Source organism: Vigna unguiculata, chromosome 10 (assembly GCF_037176805.1).
Source record: "Vigna unguiculata cultivar grain cowpea cultivar isolate G323 ecotype 2 chromosome 10, ASM3717680v1, whole genome shotgun sequence".
Taxonomy (NCBI): Eukaryota; Viridiplantae; Streptophyta; class Magnoliopsida; order Fabales; family Fabaceae; genus Vigna; species Vigna unguiculata.
The window spans coordinates 46056008-46078291 of NC_140801.1; the positions used below are offsets into that span (position 1 = coordinate 46056008).

Genomic DNA, 22284 nt, shown 5'->3' on the forward strand with positions numbered 1-22284 from the left:
ATACTCCTTTTCTTTCTTTGCCATTTGTGGTTTCTTCTCGTCTTTCATCCATTTTTTATCTCACTGCATTGTTTTCTGTTATCTTATTTTTCCAAGGGACAGGTAGTTCTTTCAGAGGACCCAGATATAGCTTGGTCTTTCTTGATTGCATTACACAATGCTGATTTTGAATATAGAACACTTCAATTAATTTTGTCAATATATGTGAGTAAAAATTTGCATGTGCATCCTATGCACTACATAAAAACCGAGTATAAGTTTTAGGATCCGTATTTCCTACAGCTAGAATTTAATTCACGCAGTTAATAAATTGGACCTATTGGGTGATCAGAGAGCTCTTATTTTGTATTGTAAATTTGTCTTATAATATATATTTGAAATGCAAAATTGTCCAATCTTCATCCAACATTGTAGATTCACTGTTAATTATGTGAATACAAAGTGAATTAAAGTGTAATGCAAATTCTAGAAGAATCTAGAAAATCATAAGATAAAAGTATTGAAATGTAAAGAAAGTTCTAGAACAAAGTAGAAAAGCCTAAGATATGAAGAAAAATATCAAGAACATTCTACATAGGCAAAAATCTAGAACATTCCACACAAGTTGTGGCTAGCACTTTCTAGAATACTCTATAGGTCTATAAATACCCATGTACTCAATCATTTGATGAAGCCAAGAACTAAGATCACATCTAACACACCACTCTCACTACTACAACTACATACTCCTTCCAACTACAACTTTCACACTCTACTATCTACACATTTTCTCTATCCCTTCAACTACCCCTTTCACAACCTTTGAAATACTAACAGTGGTACCAGAGCTACGTTCGATCATTTATTGGGCGTAGAAAAATTACTCTATTACTTTCAAAACCTTCCTTCTATACTTCCAAAAGAAGAGAGTTTTTTCTCTTAACCTATGGCTTCTAACATTGTTCACTTTTCTTCAGTCCCCCTACCAGTTTTTACCGGTGAAAATTTTGACCTCTGGAAACTCAAACTAAAGACATATTTTATCTCACAAAAATTGTGGGATATTGTTCAATCTGGTTATACAAAACCAGATAATATTGAGACTCTATCTGAGGAGGAACGAAAAAAGCTAGAAGATTCTGAACAAAAGGATGCCCAAGCATTGTTTGTTCTTCAACAAGCTGTTGGAGAAACTATTGCCAGGAGGATCATGGATGCAGAAACTGCAAAAAGGGCATGGAATATTTTAGAAGAAGAATTTGAAGGCAATGAACAGGTACGCTCCGTTAAACTACACTATCTAAGAAGAGAATTTGAGACCATCAGAATGAAGGAATCTGAGACCATTGAAGAATACTATGGAAGAATAAAAGAAATAGTGAATAAAATGAAGTTATATGGAAAAGAAATTAAGGAAAAAAGAGTGGTAGAAAAAATTCTTATCACTCTCACAGGAAAATATGATTCCATAGTAGCTTCCATAGAAACTTCCTCGGATCCATCTTCTCTATCGATAAGTAAATTAGTTGGTCTCCTTGGAGCGCACGAAGCAAGATTAAATAATCATGCTGATACAAATTCAGTGGAAAATGCCTTCCAATCAAAGCTCAAATTACAACCCAAAAGGAGAGAAAAAGGAGAAAAGAAAAATATTGAAGAATATTCTAGAAGCAAAGATTCTAGAAATTTCTCTGGAAGCAAGAAAGATAAATATCCTCCATGTGGCATTTGCAATAAGTCAAGTCATGCAGAAAAAGACTGTTGGCATCGTGGGAAGCCAATATGTCATTATTGCAAGAAGCCTGGTCACGTGGAGAAGTATTGTCGTAATAAAAATAAGCACCAGGCAAACTTTGCTGAAGAACATAATCAGGAGCAACGTTTATTCTATGCTAATCAAGAATCTCATAGTGGAGAAGGAAATTGGTACTTGGACAGTGGATGCAGCAATCACATGGCCAAAGATCAAAGCATCTTCAAAGACATTGATAAATCTGTCAATGTCAAAGTTCGACTTGGAAATGGCGCCACAGTGGAGTCTCAAGGCAAAGGAACTGTCATGGTGGAGACAAAGAAAGGTACGAAATTCATCAAGGATGTTTTACTAGTTCCCAATCTTAAAGAAAATCTTTTAAGTATTGGCCAAATGATGGAGAATGGGTATTCTCTTCACTTTGAGAAAGATACATGCAAAATTTATGACAATAGAAGGATAGAAATTGGTGAAGTAAAAATGGAGAAGAGAAATAGAAGCTTTCCCATAAGCTTCAAACCTGGAACTAATATTGCCATGAAGGCGGAAGTTGATGACTTATGGCTTTGGCATAGGAGATTTGGCCACTTCAACACACATGCCTTAAAGCTTCTATATCAGAAAAACATGATGAGGGATCTTCCTTACTTGAAGGAGAACAATAAATCATGCGAAGGATGTCTTCTCGGCAAGCAACACCGATTGCCATTCTCAACAGACAAAGCATGGAGAGCAAAAGATTTACTAGAATTAATCCACACCGATGTTTGTGGACCGATGAGGACGCCTTCACATCACAACAACAGGTACTTCATCCTCTTCATTGATGACTTCTCTAGAATGACATGGGTCTATTTCTTAAAGGCAAAGTCAGAAGTCTTTGGAATATTCAAGAAATTCAAGGCCCTTGTTGAGAAGCAAAGTGGAAAACAAATAAAAGTACTTAGAAGTGATCGTGGAAAGGAGTACACATCTCATGAGTTTGACAAATTCTGTGAAGATGAAGGCATAGAACGACAACTTACAGTCGCATATACTCCACAACAAAATGGTATTTCAGAGAGAAAGAATCGCACAGTCATGGAGATGGCGAGATCAATGCTGAAGGAGAAAGGACTACCAAATACATTTTGGGCAGAAGCAGTCTACACTGCGGTCTACCTACTCAATAGATGTCCTACTAAAGCAGTTCAAGATAAAACTCCAATCGAAGCCTGGAGCGGTAAGAAACCATCAGCTAAACATCTAAAAGTATTTGGATCTGTTTGCTATATTCATGTTCCAGACCAAAAGAGACACAAACTAGAAGACAAGACCGTACGAGGCATCTTCTTGGGATATAGTACACAATCCAAAGGCTATAAAGTCTATAATCTTCAAACAAAGAAGCTAACTATCAGCAGAGACATTGAAGTAGATGAAAGCGCTACTTGGAACTGGGAAGAGGAACAAATTGAAAGGAAGACAATATACATGCCCAACAATCAACCAAGTACAAGCCAAGAAGATAATCATCAAGATACCATTATAACTCCAGAATCTCCTACAACTCCAACATCAATTCAAGATCAAGAAGAATCATCACCTGAATCTACTCCGAGACGAATCAGATCTCTAACAGACATCTATGAATCTTGCAACTTGGCCATACTAGAGCCTGGAACCTTTGAAGAGGCCGCAAAACAAGAAGAATGGGTCAAGGCAATGAAAGAAGAGATAAAGACAATAGAGAAAAACAACACTTGAGAGCTAGCAGATTGTCCAAAAGATAAAGATATCATCGGAGTTAAGTGGGTCTTCAAGACAAAGTTAAACCCCGATGGTACCATACACAAACACAAGGCAAGGTTGGTAGCTAAGGGTTATTCACAACAACCTGGAGTAGACTACAATGAGACATTTGCTCCAGTTGCTCGACTAGACACAATAAGAACTCCAACAGCCCTTGCAGCACAAAAAGGATGGAGCATCTACCAATTAGACGTCAAGTCTGCATTCCTCAATGGTGTTCTTGAAGAAGAGATCTATATAGAGCAACCACCAGGATTTGTGGTTAAAGGCCAAGAAGCCAAAGTGTTGAGATTGAAGAAAGCTTTATATGGCCTGAAACAAGCTCCTCGTGCATGGTACAGCAGAATCGATCAATATTTCACCAATCAAGGATTCAGGAGGAGCAAGAGTGAGCCTACACTATACATCAAGATACAAGGTCAGGATACTTTTTTACTCTCTCTATATGTAAATGATCTTATTTATACTGGAACCAACAAAAAGATGTTGATGGAGTTTAAAGAAGATATGATGAAGACCTTTGAGATGACTGATCTTGGCTTGATGAGTTATTTCCTCGGCATAGAGGTAAGTCAAAGAGATGATGGAATATTCATCTCACAAAAGAAATACACAGAAGATTTGCTGAAGAAATTTAAGATGTACGGGTGCAAACCTGTAAGCACACCACTAGTGACAAATGAAAAACTACAAAAGGTGGATGGAGCACCAGAAGCCGATGCATCTCGATACAGGAGTCTAGTTGGAAGTCTACTTTATTTGACGGCTACACGACCAGATATCATGTTCGCTACAAGTCTCTTATCAAGATTCATGCAAAACCCAAGCCAAATACATCTTGGCGTAGGCAAAAGAATTTTAAGATATCTACAAGGAACCAAAGAGTACGATATATGGTACAAATCCACAGGCAATCCAACATTGCTTGGTTATACTGATAGTGATTGGGCAGGGTCAGTGGACGACATGAAGAGCACCTCAGGCTATGCTTTCTCACTTGGATCAGGGATATTCTCTTGGGCGTCAAAGAAGCAAGCCACAGTTGCACAATCAACCGCTGAAGCAGAATATGTGGCAGCCGCTGAAGCAACAAGTCAGGCTATATGGCTTCGAAGAATACTCAAAGATATGGGAGAAAAACAAAGTGGCCCTACTACAATTAATTGTGACAATAAATCAACCATTGCAATGACAAAGAATCCTGTGCATCACAGCAGAACAAAACATATAGCAATTAAATACCACTTCATCAGAGAAGCGGAAACAAATATGAAGATACGACTTGAGTACTGCCCGACAGAAGATCAAATTACAGATATCTTCACAAAGGCCTTACCAAGACCAAGATTTGAACTACTACGCGCTATGCTTGGAGTTACCGAATTTGCATCAAGGAGGAGTATTAAAGTGTAATGCAAATTCTAGAAGAATCTAGAAAATCATAAGATAAAAGTATTGAAATGTAATGAAAGTTCTAGAACAAAGTAGAAAAGCCTAAGATACGAAGAAAAATATCAAGAACATTCTACATAGGCAAAAATCTAGAACATTCCACACAAGTTGTGGCTAGCACTTTCTAGAATACTCTATAGGTCTATAAATACCCATGTACTCAATCATTTGATGAAGCCAAGAACTAAGATCACATCTAACACACCACTCTCACTACTACAACTACATACTCCTTCCAACTACAACTTTCACACTCTACTATCTACACATTTTCTCTATCCCTTCAACTACCCCTTTCACAACCTTTGAAATACTAACAAAGTGTAATGTAAAAGGCACATTGTCTTATCTTTATCCAACCATGAGTTTTCCCCTGTTAGTTGCAAAGTCAATCAATGTGTGAAATGTAAAACTCCCTCAAGTCGTGCAGAAGAATGAAGTACGCATGCAAAAGGCACTCTGTGGCTTAGTATGTCTTCATACAGTGTGTAAGTGGTTAATGTTTTTTTTAGATAACTTATAAAAGGTATTAAGACATTAAACTCACAAAAGTTGATTTGGAAGAATTACCTGTTGTCAAAACACCTTTTTGACAGTGGAGTTAAGATCATCATGCACGATGACCAATCCATTATTTGAGATTTAGGAAGTTCTAATTTCTCTGCACAAATTCGGACCTATTGATCCTTGACAGAAAATTTCCATCTTGGGACACTCAATTATGCACATTTCTATCAAAGAGGGTACCTGCAAAATGCGATTTCCAGAATAAAAACATTCAAAGCTTGATAAATCAGACAACGATACGCGGCATAGATGTGGCAATTTGATATCTCTTGAAGTTGTTTGACCTTGCTCTATTGCCATTATTTCTTTTATTGATCTACATCTGTAAAGAGAGATACACTCAAGCTGAGTTAACTTTTCTGCTGCTGAGGATGTGAATAAATACTCCAACCTTTGACAATTGAACACATACAATTGTTTTCAAATTGGAGAAACATACTTTACACGAGGAATATATTAATGCCGTGAAATGTGGACAATTTCTAATATATAATTCTTGTAGCTCCTCACAAATCTTGTCTAACCATGGAGCATCCCCTGATCCAATAGACTTAAGCTCCCATACATCTATCAGCTCCAATACTTTCAAGTCTGTAAGCACCTTGTTTTTATCAATTTCAGTGTGGAATGCCTCTAAGTAATGGCAAGAACTTATACTCATTTTATGTAAATTTGGCACCTTCTGGAGTGTTTGAATGGGCAAATTAGGCTTCTCATTCTCATCAACATCAAATCGCAGAAAAATAGATCTTAAATTCTCAAAGTTAAGGTCGTCCTTATGAACTCCTAAACTTGACTGCAACACCAAACTGTGTTTCCATTCAAGTACCAATTTCTCAAGGTTGGACGACCTAGTAAAAGCAACACAATAACAAAGAAAAGAGTGTAAATTGAAATTAGGATTAGTAGATGAAGAAAAGAATGAATAAATTTAATGTAACCTGCATATTACATACCTTTTCTAAATCTAAGAAACGAGGAAACAGATCCAGCTGTGAACAATCTGACACACTTAAAACATTTAACACGGGGCATTCCAGGGTAAATGATTCTCGATAAAGGTAAATGAGCTCTGGCAGGTCAATAAGAGTTAGCTTAGTTAAACAAGGGAACATAAAATTCTGTGTTACTGATGCTGCATTGTCTTCCTTTCCAATAATTTCTAACAACCCCCAACTAGATTTAATTATAAGTTTGTGAAGCTTCTTAAGATTTTTTACCAGGGCTACAGGAAACAAAGTTTGCATCATGTGACAATCTTGAACACACACTTCCTGCAAATTTTGAAAGCTGAGTTCCTTCACCATTCCTTTCCCACACATTCTTAAGCTTTGACAGTCCTTTTAGAGTTAATTTCCTCAATTGGGATGTTGTTCCATTTCCCTCTGTGACATTCATCTCAAAAACTACTTCTACCTTGTTGCAATCTTGCACCATCAGTTCACTTAAGTTTTTCAAACAAGGAAGAATATTAGATGGAATTGCACATTGTTGAATTTCACAGTTCTCCAGCTTCAAAACTTTCAAATTATAGAACCAACTATGAATACTTTGCGGATCAACTTCACCACCTTGCCAGGCTTGTTGTAGTTCTGGGTGATTAGAGAAACTCATCTTGTCCATACCTTCAAAAAATTTCTGGGAATATATATTACCATTAGTTAATATGCTCCTCTGTATTAAGTTAATCAATTGTCATTCACTTTTCATATTTTCTTATTTGTGAATATAGAACTTCATATCTACAAAAATAGCAAAACTATTATTCTTCCTCCTCTTCTGTTCCTGAAACAGCATTTATATTACTCCACCACCAGCAAATAAAGTCTCTAAATATCAAACTACCCTTCTTCTAATTTTATCATCATATTCAATATTTTTACTATTTATATATTTTAAAAATGATTTTATATCACAATGATAAATTACTTACTATTGAATTTAAAATATAATTGATAAATTTAAAATACTTCTTTTTATAAATTTTAATAACAATATGATTCATAGATGTTTAACCAGTGCAATTCAGTGCAAACATACTGGTTATGTAAAAATAACTGTGCAGGATGGTAACTTTCAAAAGGACTACTTTTTTCAATTTCTTATAATAGTTAAGTAAAAACAAAACAGTATCACAAAAAGAACAAAAAAACAGTATCACAAAAAGAAAAAAACAAAACTGTATCACAATATTTTGATCGACATGCAATTTAATATTTAAACTAATTCATTATAAACAGGAACGCCTAATTTACTTATTTCACCAAACTGAGACAAAGATTGTAGCTTCAAATAGAGTAATTTCGGGAACACCAATTTGGATACCTGAGTGTTGCTTTGCGATTCTTCCACAGACACAATCTCCCTCAAAGAGTAACACTTAGAAACTTCAATTGTTTCAATTGTCCAAGTCATCGGGCCCGTCTGGGTCGTCGGGCCTGTCCGAATCATCGAGCCCGTCTAGATCGTCGGTCCCATTCGGGTCGTCGGGCTTATCCGTGTCGTTGGGCCCGTCTGGATGGTCTCCAATCGTAGGGCCCGTCCAGGTTATCGTGCTTGTCCGGGTCGCCAAGCCCGTCTAGGTCATCATGCAGGTCAAGGTCTTTTGGCTCGTCCAGTTTGTTGGGCCGGTTCGGGTCTTCAAGCCAGTCCGAGTCTTAGGGTCCGTCCAGGTCGTCGGGGCCGTCTGGGGCTTCAGACTTGTCCGAGTGATCGGGTCCGTTTGGCTCGTCATGCCTGTTTGGGTCTTCGGACCCGTCTAGATCACTCGGCTAGGTATTATTTGGGAGGCCTAACCCACCTTAGCCCTAACCCTAACCCACTGGAGAGGGGGCCTTTGGGGACTGGGGCTTTCTTTGGCACCCCTAAAAGGGGGCTTAATGAAGAGTGGGCCAGGGCTGGCCCATGGGCTAGAGGCCAAATTGACACCTCTAATTGAGATGAATGAGTTAAGTGATAATAGTCTTCTTGCTTTAGGGCCACGGGAAGGTGGTTGTTGTCTTGTAGATTTTTTACCGTGTCATATAGACTTTGTTTTACTAAGCTTAATTCGGTTCCTAAATCTTTCAGCTTTTGTTTTGAAAATATGTAGGGTTTCACTCAGCTTCTTTTGATCTGATCATCTGCACAAGCTAAAAGTTATACAGATAGATTGTAATGTTGTCCAAGAAAAGGCAAATAAAGGTATAATCAAGCTCATGCAAAATCCTATGTCTCTCCAAAATGAAGACATCTTCACCAAACCTCTTTTCCTCCTCTCTTGACTCTGCTATCTTTAGACACGTATGCATGTATTTGCTGATAAAGCAACTTTTGACCTTTGCAAATACAATATCAAACCAAACGACTATAAAAAATATTCAATCAAACCAAGTAGAAAAAAATGTCTAATTCCTAATAGGACATGGACACAGTGAAAATATAGCAAACCAGATAAGAGAGAACTCTTGTATAACTCCCTCGATCAGTCTTCAAAGTGACAAAAGTCTCCCTTCCCCCTCCGTATTTAGAAACACTAAAATTGGAGTTTGAAAGTTACTATAAAATATAAATAAAAAGGAGACAATAGAGTGTCATCAGCTATTTTATTGGTGAGCCAAAAGTGGTTGGCATTTACATGAAGATAATATTCTCTATTTTATTATCTTATTTTTCTTCTTATTCTCAGGTGGTCTCCATCTCCCCAGATTTTGATTTGTCTCTCCTACATAAAAATAAAATAAAACATGAACTATATGCACAAATATATGCAATTTGGATATGCTTTGAGTATCTTAAAAAGTTATTTGTTTGAATAAATTTCTCTACTTATATAAAAAGATAATAAATAAAAGTTATTCTTCGTAACTTAAAATAATTTGTATAAAATAAATAAGGTTTCGAACAAGTTAACACAATTGAATTTTTGTAAATCAATTTAAAATCTCTCTCGATAAGATTCTTTATAAACATTTCCACGAGAGGAAAAAAAAAATTAAAACTAACTTTTTGCATGCTAAAATTAATCTATATAAATATTAGTTTGTAAGATCACATAATAAATTTTCTAAAAATTTGTTTTAACGATGTAGAAGTCAATTTTAACTTTTGAAGAGATTTATTTAATTTTATCTTCTTAAAGGTGCCTACCAACTTTTGAAACACATAATGAAGGAAAGGTTTTCTTGTGTGCAAGGGTTTTGGTTTCACCTTGTTCATGATGAGATGAGGTTCACTTCTTAAGACCAGAATATCCCCTTATTTTAATTAGAGGTGTCAATTTGGCCCAGCTCACGGGTTTTGGCCCTGGCCCATGTGGGCTAGAGCTAAAAAAACCCACATTGAAAAAAAAGCCCCCAACAAAGAACTCCATAGGGCCAAAAACCCTACAAAAGACCTGAGTCAGCGCCAACCCATGGGCTTTCATCTTTCACATGAAAAATATATATATATTTTTAAATTAATTGCTATTTGTGGGACAGGCCCAACGAACCGAACAAGCACGACGACCCGAATAGGTCGAACGACCAGGACATGCCCGACGACCTCGACAAGAACGACGACTCGAACGGGCCCGACGTCCCAAACGATCCAGACGGGCCCAATGAGCCAGATGACCGGGCCATACGACCTAGACGGGCTCGACGACCTAGACGGCCCAACCACCTAGACAGGACCAACAATCCGAACGGGCCCAACGACCCGGATGGGCTCGACGACCCGAAATGGCACGACGACCCAGACCCAGACGAGCCATACGACCTAGACTTGCTCGACGACTCGGACGGGCCAGACAACATGGATGGGCCTGACGACCCGGACATGCCCTTTGACCCAGCCAGGCCCGACGACCCAGACGTGCCCGATGACACGTACGGGCTCGTCGACACACACGGGCCTGATGTCCCGGATGGGGACGACGACCTGGACGGGCCCGACGACCTGAACGAACCCGACGACCTGAACGAACCCGACAACTTGGACGGACCTGACTACTCGGATGAGCCCGACGACCTGAACCGGCCCGAGAACCCAGACGGGCCCGACAACCTGGACAGGCCCAACGACCCGGACGGGTCTGACGACCCGGACGGGCCCAATGACACAGACGGGCCCGACGACTCAGACGAGCTCGACGACTTGAACGGGCCCGACCTTAGGCATGTTTGGGTTGTCAGGCCTATCTGGGTCGTAGGGCCCGTTCAGGTCGTTGGGTCCATACGAGTCGTCGAGTCTGTTCGAGTCCTTAGGCCTGTCTGGATCATCGGGCATGTCCCGGTCATCGGGCCCATTTGGGTCATCGGGCCGGTCTGGGTCATCGGGCCTGTTCGGGTCATTGGGCCCGTCTTGGTCTTCGGGCCCTTCCGAGTCATCGGGTCCATCCGGGTCGTCAGGCTCGTTTTGGTCGTCGGGCCCGTCCTTGTCATCGAGCTCGTCCAGTTCATCGCGCCCGTCCGGGTCATCGGGCCCATCCGGTTCGTTGGTCCCGTCCGGGTGGTCGGGCCCGTTCGGGTCGTTGGGCCTGCCTGGATCATAGGGCCCGTTCGGGTCGTCATGCTTGTTAGGATCATTGGGCCCGTCTTGGTCATTGGGCTCGTCCTTATCATCGGGCTCGTCCAGGTCATCGCGCCCGTCTGGGTCGTCGGGCCCATCCGGGTCGACGGGCCTGTTCGGTTCGTTGGGCCTGTTTGGATCATCACGCTCGTCTGGTCATTGGACTCATTCGAGTCGTTAGGCCTGTTAGGATCGTTTGGCCCGTCTGTGTTGTTGAGCCTGTCTGGGTTGTAGGACATGTCCAGGTCGTCGGGCTCATCCGGGTTGTCGGACCCGTCTAGGTTGTCGGGCCCGTCTGGGTCGTCGTGCTCGTTCGTGTTGTCGGGCATGTCTGGGTTGTCAGGCCCGTCCTGGTGGTCGGGCCCATCTTGGTCGTCGGGCCCGTCCTTGTCATCGGGCTTGTCCTGGTCATTGGGCTTGTCCGGGTCGTCGAGCCTTTTCGAGTCATCAGGCCCATCCAGGTCGCTCGACTTGATCTTTGACTTTGGCTTAATGTAGTATTATTGGGGGGCTAACCCACCTTAGCCCTAGCCCTAACCCACTAGAAAGGGGGCTTTGGGGGCTGGGGCGTTTTTTTGGCCCCCTCATTTGGGGACCCCCTAAAAGAGGGCTTTATGAAGAGTGGGCCAGGGTGGCCCATGGGCTAGGGACCAAATTGACAACTCTAATTTTAATATATTCGGCATGGGGCATCTTCTTAAGTATTACATCTGGTATTTCATTGTCATTGTCATTGTCCAAATTCAGCTCAAATTTGATTACTTGATGAAGCATCTCATCCAGAAATTTTCCATTATATAGCATCATAGAGTTTTTGCAATCCAGCTTCAATGACTCCAAAATGAAATTAGCGTATGTGATGAAAGAACAAAAGGGCAAGCAAATTAAGACAAATAGAAGAAGAAAAGAAGAGAAAAGCAGATTCGTTACAAACCTTTTCTTCAGAGAAAAGAGCTTTTCTATTAACCGAAGTAGAACCATGTGCTTGATGAATTTCAAATGTCACAAAGTCACCACAATATACCACCTCTAAATGACTCAAATGAGGGCACTCCAGAGTAAATCTTTCAGGATAAAAGCAACTGAGTTGTGGTAACATATGCAGATTCAGTGAGGTTAAACGAGGGAATGAAAATTCTGCTGTTGCCTCTGTTATTGCATTTTCTTGTTCAACAATTTTTAGAAATTTTTTGCAGCAGCGTATTTCAAGTTTTTTAAGCTTTTTAACTATTTTAGCCAACTTGGAAAGAGAGTTTCAAGAATTTCACAATTATTAACAACCACTTCCTGCAGACTTTGAAAGCTAAAAATTCCTTCAGGATTCTTATCCCGCCATACTTTTGTCAGATTTGGTAAGTTATTTAAAGTCATTTTCTTTAACGAAAAGGTACATCCCTTCATCTCTTCCTTCATTATATCAAATATTGTATCTACATTCATGTTGCTTACTTCCAATTCCTCCAAGTTCTTCAAACGGGAAAAAACAACAGTTGGAATGGCATGCGATCCAAGTTCACAATTTGCCAGCTTCAAAATCTTCAATCGAGAGTTCTCAAGTGGCTTGTAAGGATTTGAGTCTACAACCTCGGTTGGATTAAGAGTCTGTAATATTGTAAATATGCTCCCAAACTCTTCTTTCTTAATTTTAGCCGAATAATATAAAATATGTGAAAGTTCAGTATGAGCGATAATCCAAATCTACTAGAAAATGTTAAGCATATATATACCTTTTCATCAAAGAGTTTATTTGACACTTGCTCTCCTGGTAACGGACCATTGGTGTAGAATCCAATCAATTCAGACAGAGATTGTAGTGTAAAAGAACGCAATTCAGGAAAGGTATTTTGTTCTCTGTTTTCCGCTTGAGGCAACAATCTCCTTCATAGTGTCACATTCAGAAACTTCAACTGCTTCAAGTGCAGAAAGATGTTTCATTGTACAAGAGAAGAAGACATTCTTTAATTGGCCACACATATTAAGCTCGATGATTTTCAATTAGGTTGATTGTAGCATAGATGCTCCATGTTGTTGACTTCACATAGAAACAATGACTCTAATCTGGGAAATACTTACTCAAGATGTTTTTGGTTCTTGGAACTGATGACGGACTTAATTTTCGAGTTACTCACAATGGACAAATACTTTAGATATGGAAATCCTTCATAATTCAATTAATAGAAAATATCTTCAACATCATTTAGCTGCCCCAACAACAAATTTTCAACTCTTTCGAATAGTATTTTGATGTCCTTTTGGTGGTGAACGTCAAACCCGTTTTCTAGTTGAAGTACCAAAAGTCTTGATGTTTCACGCATCTTAATACCCAATACGGAATAAGCACTGACATCTCAGATGACAATATTGTAACCATCCAACTTGTCAAAGAAAAAGTTCTTAGACATATGGGTAATCCCTGGGATCTCTATGTCTAGTGTTATTAACTGATACAATTGTCTCAGCTCAAAAAGACTAGCATTTACATGTTCCTCATATTTCCATTGAATTGGGCTATTTCTCACATACAACTCTTCCAAATCAACCAAACTCAACAACACATATCTCTCTAAGTTTAAAACAATTACTTATGTCAAAAATTTGTAGCTTAGCTAACTGGAAATTTATCAATATCAGATCCGGATAAAGTAAGAACTCTTAAGTGTCTCCAACTCTTAGTATCTAACTGGCACCGCTCCAAACAAAGCATTTTGAGTTTTTTAAGGCACACAATTGATGCAGGTAAAAATGATAGGGACACAATCAATATCAGCAATCCAAGTTCTTTCATTCCAACAAAAAAAGTTGTTGGATATTTCCATATGTGGATCCTTATTGTCAAGATGGAAGACTCTAAATCTAAAACAATATATGCTTTTAGGAAACTTCTTCATGATGTGAGTGACATCTCAATGTGGTAAACAAATAACAGCATACCTATCAAACTTGTCCATGTCAAGCCATTCTTCTAGTTTTCCCTTGTTAGTGCAAATGCATGCATATGTTGTGATGCTATTGACAAAGCTGTGTGAAACGGTCACTTGAAAAATTATCAGACAACAAACTTAACTCCTTCAACTAATGCATGTACCCTATCTCTGGCTTCCCTAGCAGTGTAAATTCCTTGAAGTAAACCTAAACCAATGTAGTTTCTCACTAAGTCAGTAAGTAATGCATCATGGCTCATCCAAGTACAAACTAACAAAGTGTGGTTGAGCTCGTTATTTTCTAGAAGATTATAACTCAAGTTTGTAGAAAATTCTTGCAATGTTCTTAAGTTTTGCCTTTAAAGGTTTCGATATACATCCATCCATACCAGATGGCTTTTGTTCTTTAATTCCTTTGCACTTTCTACAATTGTCATTGACAACCCTTTACATTTCTTTGAAATTTGAGCTATTAATATTTTAAACAGAGAATTTTCATTAACTATCTCAGATATGGTCTTAAACGTTGTCTCTGCGTTAATGCTTTTACACAAAAAGTTTGAATTGTTTTCCATCCATCTGTCTTAACAAAAGTTGTTCACTATTGGAAATTATTGCATCCTGTGTATCTAGTAAGAGAATCTTCCACCTTCCTCAAAGTGGAATCATCATTCTTTATTTTGCAATGCATAATTGTGACGAGCCGAGAAGTCTTTCATTTGGGAATTCATCATTATTCTCAGATGGAATTCCCAACATGTTGAGATCCAGTTACACCACATATTATCTAGGATTATACGAGTTTTCTCTTTCTGTTCCTTCAATCTATCTCGTTAGTGAGCTGTTTTTTCACTCTTAGATTCCCCTTCCAAACTCATCCCTAACTTCTTAGTATTTTGTCCTTGAATTCTTCTTATATCAGGATGACTTGTTACGTTCACCATGATCACCACATTGAAGATGTTGCCTTTTACCTTCTTAACAACTTCTTTGATCAAATTAGTCTTCCACACACCACCCATAAACTCCAATCATTCCAACATTCGAGTTTGCCAATGCTGATATAATATCACCCAGGGTTTGATTTCTTGATTCAAACATTTGATACCTAATGTTATCCAAATCAACATTTTAGGAAGCTGGTCCCAACCAACAAGAAAAATTATCATCATTTAAGGTTTACAGTAGTAAACTAACTCTACCTGTAATATCATTCACCAATTTGCTTAGACAACGTCTTATGGAGGGTTTAGGAAGGTAATCGTCGGATTACACAACATAAGTACGGTCTTAGAATATTATGGGAAAATGAAGACCGTCCTTATGTCGTGTAGTCTGATGGTTACCTTCCTAAACCCTTGATAAGGTATCGTCTAAGAAAAATGGTAAATGATATTGCAAGGAGGGGTAGCGTAGTACTGCAGACCTCATATGACGATGATTTCTCTTGTTGGTTGAGACCACCTTCCTATGATGTTGATTTTGATAACAGTAGGTATGAAATGTTTGAATCAAGAAATCAAACTATGGATGATATTATGGAAGCATTAGTAGACTCGAGTGTTGGAATAATTGGAGTTTATGGTGGAGCGGTGTGAGAAAGACTAGTTTGATAAAAGAAGTTGTTAAGAAGGTAAAAGACAACATATTCGATGTGGTGATCATGGTGAAGATAACAAGTCATCCTGACATAAGAAGAATTCAAGGACAAATTGCCTAGAAGTTGGGGATGAAGATGGAAAGGGAATCTAGGAGTGAGAGCGCAACTCACTTACGAGATAGATTGAAGGAACCAAAGACGAATACCCTTATAATTGTAGATAGTATGGGGTTGAAATTTGAATTCAATTTGTTGGAAATTCCATAGAACAATGATGATAGTTGGTGAATCACAAAATGAATGATCTTTCAGTTGAAAATTGAAGAATTTGGTGCTTCTATTTTTAGGAAGGTAGAAGATCCTTGCTAGACACATAGAATGCAAAATTTTGATGATTTTCAATAGTAAACATCTTTTGTTAACACCGATGGATGGAAAAGCAATTCAAACTGTGTTGTGAAAGCATTAACGAAAAAGGAAGCATAGAAGATGTTTAAGACCTTGCCTAAGATAGATAATGAAAATTCTTTGTTTAAAGCATTAGCAGCTCAAATTTCAAAAAAATATAAAGGATTGTCCATGACAATTGTAACAACTGCAAATGCTTTAGAAAACAAAAAGCCTTCCAGTATGGAATGATACATATTGAAACCTTGGAAGGCAAAACCTAACATCAGTGCTAGAATTTTCTACAAATTTGAGTTATAATCTTCTAGTAAAGGATGAGCTCCAACACACTTTGTTAATATGTGCTTGGATGAGCAAGGATGCATTAATTTAAAACTTGGAGAGAAATTGCATTCGTTTAGGTTTACTTCAAGGAATTTACACGATTAGGGAAGCTAGAGATGGAGTACATTGGTTGAAGAGTTGAAGGAGTTAACTTCGTTGACCGGTAGTTTTTCAAGTGATCGTTTCACCATGCAAGATATTATCCGAGATGTAGCTTTGTCAATAATATCACAACATATGCATGCATTTGCACTAACAAAGGGAAAGCTAGAATAATGGCCTGACATGGACAAACTTGATAGGTACACTGCTCTTTTCTTATCGCATTGAGATATCACTCACATCATGAAGAAGTTTTCTAAAAGCATACATTGGTTTAGACTTAGAGTCCTCCATCTACACAACAAGATCCACATATGGAAATACCCAACAACTTTTTTGATGTAATGAAACAGCTCCAAGGTTCAGTCTATCATGCTAGCTTCATCAGTTAAATGCTTAAAAAAAGCTCAAAATGCGTTGTTTGGAGAGGAACAAGTTAGGTGAGAGTTATTCATCATTGGAGAATTTGAGACACTAAGAGTTCTTAATTTATCATGTCTGATATTAATAAGTTTCCAACTAAATTGAACCACTTAGCTAAGCTACAAGTTTTTGACATAACTAATAGTTTAAACTTAAAAGAGATTTATGTTAAGGGGTTGTCAAGTTTGGCTGATTTGGAAGAGTTAGAAAATTGCGCAACTCAATGGATAGAGGGACAAGGAAATATTATAAGAAAAACTCTATTTAGCGTCCCATCAAAATTGACGCAAAATTAGAAAAACACTAGTACTTAGCGACCCCATTACATCAGCCTAAAAACCCACTCTCAAGCTACAAAAGTTTGCATAGTCAACCGGCTCTCATCAACCGCTCTTTTAGCCATGCCTTTAAAAGAGGCAATGAACTTATGAAAACCAACTATTAGAGTCCATGCTTTATCTCAACTACATCTTCTTTTGCATGTACACAAACAACAACATAATGTTAATTAAGAACACAGTTTGACAGTATGGGTCATAACTATGCTAATTTACAAATATAATTTAAAATGGGTTTCATATATACTTGTAACAGATTCACTTTGAGCCCCACACATGCTTCTTTCAATCAAACATTATGCCATGCAATTCTGCACCTGGAGCCGAATGAAATGAAGCCATGCAATTGGATTTTAAAATTCATTCAAAATTATGCCATAATGTTTTACATATCAGAACGCATTAAGCCATAAAAGAAATGCCAAGATGGGCACGCACATGCAGTAGGCATATACAAAAGAGAAACGGCCCACTCACTCGAAGAGAAAAGAAAATGTCCTACATAAAAGTCAAACCTCATTCAAATGCATTAAGAATAGATAAAAGGGCACACACATGCACAGAGGACTAAGATATTGAACAATAACAAAGGAAGAACACCTCCAAGAAAAACCAAACAACCGAAAGAATGTGCATGCCCGCAACAACATTGCCTGGTTCTTCAGCTAGCGGCAGATTTTCATTTTTCTTTTCACCATATAATAGGTTCTCCGAAACACCGATTGAATAATACATGAAAAAGAAGAGGCCCACACCAGCAATACAACAAGCATGCAGTTCAACCCACTATAAGGCAAAGAAAAAGATATTATGGTGGCAGGTTTGATGATTCTATCGTAGAAGCTGGAGTGTGCCCCCGATCTTGGGTCGGTTTGGGAATGGAGTGCTCTTATGGTTAACTTACCTCATGCTCTTTCAAAAAAATTACCCATACAACTTGATGCAAAAGAACAATGGAATGAACGAACAGAGAAACCTATAGACATGACGAAACCAAGCACAAGGTATGAATTTATTGATAAAGAAAACTTACCTTTAGAACCTCCTTGCAGCAAGCTCTACAGAGTTGCTTTTTCTCCTCTCTCAACCTCTCGTGTTGCTTTCTCTTCACATCCAATATACTTTGAAGTTTGGTGAGATTCCTGCACGAACAACAAAGATTCTTGACAAATCTTGACCAGGCACAACGGAGTTTTGAATGTGCCAGTGAGAAATGAATATAAAGGTTTTGTCTTGCACCTCCAAATATTTGCCTGTATCTCAAATTTTTTCAAAATTTTCATTTAATCCATTTGTTAAAATAACAACTTTTTTCTCTTTCTTATCCGCTCACACCCAAAGTTTTTTCTAAGTAACGTCAATATTCGAATTTCTTTTTATTCTAAGGAAGTTGATATCCGATAATCTGAATGTTTAATTTTTTTTAATGGATCTCGATATTATATATATATATATATATATATATATATATATATATATAGGTACATATATTTAATTTTATTTAATTTTATTTTTTTAAAGTTAATTTTTTAAAATTAATTTTTACTTTTAATTTATTTAATATATATTAAGAAACACAGGCGTTTCAATTTTTTAATTTTCATAAAAATTTGAGTTAAAGTTAATTAATTTTTAAAATAATTATTAGATATTAATTAAAAAAATAAAATATATATAAAAAGATATATTTAAAGAACAGTTAAAGATAAAAATGATTTTTAAAATAATGATTAAAAACTATTTATGTAATAATTAATTTTTTTAAAACAATAATTTAAAGATAAAAGTGAAAATATAAAATGTAAATACAAAAAATATCTTTTTTATAGCTAATTTATTTTTATATAATACATAGAAGATAAAATATATTTTAAAATAAATTAAATTAAAAAATTTCTTGTATAACAGAAAGGAATAAATGTTTTTTAGAAAAATAACATTTATATATATACCGGATATTAACGTATGTATATATATAGTGAGAGAGACAGATATCAAAATCTGTTTTTATGTATATACCATCAAGAATATATATATATATATATATATATATATATATATATATATATATAATTAATTTTTATTTTAATTTAATTTTAAATATTTAAAAAATTATTATATTAATATCTATTACCTTTAATCTTAAAAAAATATTTTTTAAAATAACCGGATTTTCACATCCGATTAACGTATTTAAAGTTATATTATTTTTTTAATTTATATTAATTTGAAAATATAATAATTTTAATTAAATAAAAAATTAAACAAATAAAATATAATTTGCTTTATATTAATTTATATAAATATTAAAAAAATATTATATTAATATTTATTAACTTTTAATCATAAAAAAAATAAAAATTTGTTAACTAGATCTTTACATTCGGTTAACATCTGTAAAATTGTTTTATTTTTTTTTTTGTTTATATCAATTTAAATATTTAATAATTTTTACTAAATAAAAAATTAAACAAATAAAATATAATTTACATTATATTAGTTTATATAAATATTAAAAATATAAGGGTTAAATATGTTTTTGGTCCCTCAAGTTTCAATGAATTTTGGAATTAGTCCCTCTTCGAAACTTGATACCAATTTAGTCCTTAATCTTTAAAAATGTGTGAATTTAGTCTTCTTACCAAATTTCTTTAAGTTTATTTGACATTTTAAATGCATTTTATGATAATATTTAAGTTAATATTGAAGCAAAAATGTGTCAAATGGTGTAAATAATTCAAATACTATCATGAAATACGTTTGAAACGTCAGATGTCAGATAAACTTAATAAAATTTGGTAATAAGGACTAAATCCACACATTTATAAAGATGAAAGACTAAATTGGTATCAAGTCTCGAAGAGGGATTGAGTCCAAAATTCATTGAAACTTGAGGGACCAAAAACATATTTAACCCATAATATAATATCAATAATGTGGACATTATTTTCTAATACAGTGCATTTAAAACTCCACGAATTATGAATTGAAATAAAGGAAACCGAATGTTGTCATCTGGTTCTTAAATCTCTCAACTAAATATTGACATCCGTAATGTTGTAGTTCAAAATTCACATTCGTAACATTATTTCAAAATGTGTAAATCGGATATCGACATATGTAATTGTTGAGTTACCAAACCACATCCGTAAACATTATATCAAAATGCGTGAATCGAATATCGACATCCACAATATAAAAATCCTGAATTAGATGTGGACATCCGTAATAGTTGACTTAGCAAATCGACATCCATAACATTATTTCAAAACGCGTGAATCGGATGTTGACATCTGCAATTCAAATTCATGAATCGGATGTCGACATCCGTAATAACTTTTTTTTTTAAATAAAATAGTTTATGGAAGTCCACTTCCAATGTTTTCCAAAATAAATTCAAACCACGGTCATTTACTAATTTAACTAATTTAAACATGGATTGCACATATAAATCATACAAATGATTAAGTAAACATACAAATGATTAACCAGGTGAAGGTGAAGAATGGGTTGCTTGAAAAGGATTTGAAACAGAACATTCAAATTGTAGATGTGGAGAAACGAGGGCGGCTATCGTACAAAAGTGTCTAGGTCAAATTTAAAATTGGGGGTGAAGGGTGGACTAATGTATAAAATAGAGGAGAGAGAAAATAGTGATATAAATTTTTAAAATATTAAAATAAACAAATTTATTCAGTGTAATATAAGTATATTTATTAATTTTTAATCAAATTATGAATTTGACAAATCCTTTTGTATACTTTGAACGTATAAAGTTACATTTAATTTAGTTAATATTTAATTAGTATGAAAAATATTGAGCTATGGTTAATTTAATACAATAATATCTATTATTTAAATTATAATAATGTTTTCGTAGCGAATAATTTAAAATTGCTTTAGCTTAACTTTTCGAACGAAATAAATTTACCAGAAAAATTTACAAAACATTCTATGAAATACTTTTCAGAAAATTCGGCAAAAATCTTAGGCTAAATATTTTTCACAGAAATTTGATAAAAAAAGCACTTCTCTATGAATACAAAGTTTCTTAGTTCCTCAAAATTAGTTAAAAAATAAAATACCATTTTTACCATGTAAGAAAATCAGCCAGAAGATAGTATGGAAGATACAAATCATACAAAAGTGTGATGTATAAAAATGAAAAATAGAATTTTAGAACATTAACATATATTAGAAGTTCATAGAAAAGAGTTTAGTTTATGGAAGAGATTATGGATACTTAGTACTAATGACATATAAGAGATTATGATGACACTCATTTTACAACTTAAAAACCATGCATACATACAAATACGTCTCAGCATTGTTCATAAGCAGAGAAACAACATGTCTAGGGATGCAATGCCAATTTCCAACTTATTCATGGAGCGTCTTTCTTTACAAATAAACTCATGGCAAATTTATTCATGGAAAACCCTTCAACAACTTAATTTTAAACAATTCAAACCTACTAAAGCAACACACTCTGATCCTGTATGAATACAAGAACAACACTTATTCAAAAACAACTTTACATATCTTCAGAAGCATTCACGTTTCCTGTAGGTATACAGAGAAACTTTATTCATGAACAATGCACTTCAACACAACGAAAAAGCCCTCTATTTGTTGATAGTTGTAGTCAGGTCGCTATCATTTCCATCTTTGAGTCCCCTGATTCCTGCAATTTCAGTATTTTTTAAAGATCTATGGTTAGAGAGTGGAACAATGTAAACCTATTCATGTCTGAACTTTCCTTTCCTTTCAATCTTTAAGAATAAACTTGTAATGTTATCATTTATTTTAAGATCCAAGCTTTACAAAGATGGACACTTATAAATGCAAGAAGGAAAATAAACTCACTAAGATCCATGTCTTCTCTGTTGGCGTGCTTGATAAAAAGAAGAAAACATGTTTTCAAGGGTACCTACCATAAGCAAATGCAACGACAGCAAGTTTCTTTCAGCTGACACAATTTCCTGAACCAAGTTATTTACAAAAATGAAGTGATTAGTGATGACCAACACTTATTGGGGAAAATATATATTTTGATTTAACATTTCATATTTCTTCATTTATGTAAAATGAAAA

General features: G+C 35.9%; 3 pseudogenes across 1 annotated transcript; 1 reads left to right on the forward strand and 2 right to left on the reverse strand.

Annotated features, from left to right (window-relative positions):
- Positions 1–5551: 5551 nt before the first annotated feature.
- Positions 5552–9313, reverse strand: LOC146883347 (uncharacterized; annotated as a pseudogene). Its single transcript, XR_014985419.1, has 3 exons — positions 7868–9313; positions 6499–7180; positions 5552–6393 (listed from the first exon to the last, which is right to left on the reverse strand). The product of XR_014985419.1 is annotated as an uncharacterized LOC146883347 (transcript).
- A 2782-nt stretch (positions 9314–12095) lies between these two features.
- Positions 12096–14842, reverse strand: LOC146883348 (disease resistance protein At4g27190-like; annotated as a pseudogene).
- On the forward strand, positions 14681–16598 carry LOC146883349 (putative disease resistance protein At4g27220; annotated as a pseudogene).
- Positions 16599–22284: the final 5686 nt, after the last annotated feature.